Genomic DNA, 3,231 nt, shown 5'->3' with positions numbered 1-3,231 from the left:
TATCTGGTTGATCCTGCCAGTAGTCATATGCTTGTCTCAAAGATTAAGCCATGCATGTCTAAGTATAAGCAATTTATACAGTGAAACTGCGAATGGCTCATTAAATCAGTTATCGTTTATTTGATAGTTCCTTTACTACATGGTATAACTGTGGTAATTCTAGAGCTAATACATGCTTAAAATCTCGACCTTTCGGAAGAGATGTATTTATTAGATAAAAAATCAACGTCTTCGGACTCCTTGATGATTCATAATAACTTTTCGAATCGCATGGCCTTGTGCTGGCGATGGTTCATTCAAATTTCTGCCCTATCAACTTTCGATGGTAGGATAGTGGCCTACCATGGTTTCAACGGGTAACGGGGAATAAGGGTTCGATTCCGGAGAGGGAGCCTGAGAAACGGCTACCACATCCAAGGAAGGCAGCAGGCGCGCAAATTACCCAATCCTGACACAGGGAGGTAGTGACAATAAATAACGATACAGGGCCCTTACGGGTCTTGTAATTGGAATGAGTACAATGTAAATACCTTAACGAGGAACAATTGGAGGGCAAGTCTGGTGCCAGCAGCCGCGGTAATTCCAGCTCCAATAGCGTATATTAAAGTTGTTGCAGTTAAAAAGCTCGTAGTTGAACTTTGGGCCTGGTCGGCCGGTCCGGATTTTTCCGCGTACTGGTTTTTCCGACCGGGCCTTTCCTTCTGGCTAGCCCTGGGTCCTTGTGGCCCTTGGTGAACCAGGACTTTTACTTTGAAAAAATTAGAGTGTTCAAAGCAGGCGTATTGCTCGAATATATTAGCATGGAATAATAGAATAGGACGTTTGGTTCTATTTTGTTGGTTTCTAGGACCATCGTAATGATTAATAGGGACGGTCGGGGGCATCAGTATTCAGTTGTCAGAGGTGAAATTCTTGGATTTACTGAAGACTAACTACTGCGAAAGCATTTGCCAAGGACGTTTTCATTAATCAAGAACGAAAGTTAGGGGATCGAAGATGATCAGATACCGTCGTAGTCTTAACCATAAACTATGCCGACTAGGGATCGGGTGGTGTTTTTTTACTGACCCACTCGGCACCTTACGAGAAATCAAAGTCTTTGGGTTCTGGGGGGAGTATGGTCGCAAGGCTGAAACTTAAAGGAATTGACGGAAGGGCACCACCAGGAGTGGAGCCTGCGGCTTAATTTGACTCAACACGGGGAAACTCACCAGGTCCAGACACAATAAGGATTGACAGATTGAGAGCTCTTTCTTGATTTTGTGGGTGGTGGTGCATGGCCGTTCTTAGTTGGTGGAGTGATTTGTCTGCTTAATTGCGATAACGAACGAGACCTTAACCTACTAAATAGTGGTGCTAGCATTTGCTGGTTTTTCCACTTCTTAGAGGGACTATCGGTTTCAAGCCGATGGAAGTTTGAGGCAATAACAGGTCTGTGATGCCCTTAGACGTTCTGGGCCGCACGCGCGCTACACTGACGGAGCCAACGAGTCTAACCTTGGCCGAGAGGTCTGGGTAATCTTGTGAAACTCCGTCGTGCTGGGGATAGAGCATTGTAATTATTGCTCTTCAACGAGGAATTCCTAGTAAGCGCAAGTCATCAGCTTGCGTTGATTACGTCCCTGCCCTTTGTACACACCGCCCGTCGCTAGTACCGATTGAATGGCTTAGTGAGGCCTCAGGATCTGCTTAGAGAAGGGGGCAACTCCATCTCAGAGCGGAGAATCTGGTCAAACTTGGTCATTTAGAGGAACTAAAAGTCGTAACAAGGTTTCCGTAGGTGAACCTGCGGAAGGATCATTATAGAAAATGACGTGAACTCTTAACGGAGTTCTCTCAAAGTGTTGGAGGGGAAGGGCCTGCGCTTAATTGCGCGGCTGTTTTTAATCTCCTCCGCCTTTGATACACACATTGGAGTTTCTACTTTTTTGTTCTCTTTGGGAGGGTTCTGCTCTCCCAGAGGTAAACACAAACAATCTTTTATTATACTATTAACACAGTCAAATGAATTTTAAAAACAAAATATTCAAAACTTTCAACAACGGATCTCTTGGTTCTCGCATCGATGAAGAACGCAGCGAACTGCGATACGTAATGTGAATTGCAGAATTCCGTGAATCATCGAATCTTTGAACGCACATTGCGCCCCTTGGTATTCCGGGGGGGCATGCCTGTTTGAGCGTCATTTCCCTCTCAAACTTTACGTTTGGTAGTGAGCGATACTCTACTCTGGAGTTTGCTTGAAAATGGGAGGCCATAGGCGAAGCATTGCTTTCCAATCCTGCGGCCCTCTGCTTACTTCCCCTTGTGGGTTGTGGCAGGGGAAAGCGGGAGGCGCCTTGCCACGATAGTCGTATTAGGTTTTACCGACTCGGCGAAAGTGAAGAGGTTTGCTTTTTAAAAAGAAGCAGGCAGCGTCTGGCTTGACAAAATTCTCAAAGTTTGACCTCAAATCAGGTAGGATTACCCGCTGAACTTAAGCATATCAATAAGCGGAGGAAAAGAAACCAACCGGGATTGCCTTAGTAACGGCGAGTGAAGCGGCAAAAGCTCAAATTTGAAATCTGGTACCTTTCGGTGCCCGAGTTGTAATTTGGAGAAAGTGATTCTGGGACTGGCCCTTGCCTATGTTCCTTGGAACAGGACGTCATAGAGGGTGAGAACCCCGTGAGGCGAGGTGATCCAGTTCTTTGTAGAACGCTTTCGAAGAGTCGAGTTGTTTGGGAATGCAGCTCTAAGTGGGTGGTAAATTCCATCTAAAGCTAAATACAGGCGAGAGACCGATAGCGAACAAGTACAGTGATGGAAAGATGAAAAGAACTTTGAAAAGAGAGTGAAAAAGGACGTGAAATTGTTGAAAGGGAAGGGCATTTGATCAGACATGGTGTTTTGTGCCCCTCGCTCCTCGTGGGTGGGGGAATCTCGCAGCTCACTGGGCCAGCATCAGTTTTGGCGGCAGGATAAATCTCTGGGAATGTGGCTTCTTTCTTCGGGAGGGAGTGTTATAGCCCAGGGGAATACTGCCAGCTGGGACTGAGGTATGCGACATTTTGTCAAGGATGTTGGCATAATGGTTATATGCCGCCCGTCTTGAAACACGGACCAAGGAGTCTAACGTCTATGCAAGTGTTTGGGTGTGAAACCCGTACGCGTAATGAAAGTGAACGTAGGTTGGGGCCCTTCCTTCTGGGGGGGGTGCACAATCGACCGATCCTGATGTCTTCGGATGGA

General features: G+C 46.3%; 3 non-coding genes across 3 annotated transcripts in view; all 3 read left to right on the top strand.

Moving 5' to 3' along the window:
* On the top strand, nt 1–1,803 carry ZYRO0E10114r. Its single transcript, XR_002648421.1, has one exon. It is a non-coding gene; the product is annotated as a ribosomal RNA (ribosomal RNA).
* Nucleotides 1,804–2,029: 226 nt separating this feature from the next.
* ZYRO0E10112r lies at nt 2,030–2,188 on the top strand. Its single transcript, XR_002648420.1, has one exon. It is a non-coding gene; the product is annotated as a ribosomal RNA (ribosomal RNA).
* Nucleotides 2,189–2,440: 252 nt separating this feature from the next.
* Nucleotides 2,441–3,231, top strand: part of ZYRO0E10108r — a 3,423-nt gene continuing 2,632 nt past the window's right edge. Inside the window, exon 1 of the ribosomal RNA XR_002648419.1 lies at nt 2,441–3,231. This exon is cut by the window's right edge and continues 2,632 nt beyond it. This is a non-coding gene — a ribosomal RNA (ribosomal RNA).

The sequence above is a fragment of the Zygosaccharomyces rouxii genome, assembly GCF_000026365.1.
Source record: "Zygosaccharomyces rouxii strain CBS732 chromosome E complete sequence".
In the NCBI taxonomy this organism is placed as follows: domain Eukaryota; kingdom Fungi; phylum Ascomycota; class Saccharomycetes; order Saccharomycetales; family Saccharomycetaceae; genus Zygosaccharomyces; species Zygosaccharomyces rouxii.
This window is presented reverse-complemented; position numbering and strand designations above follow the sequence as displayed.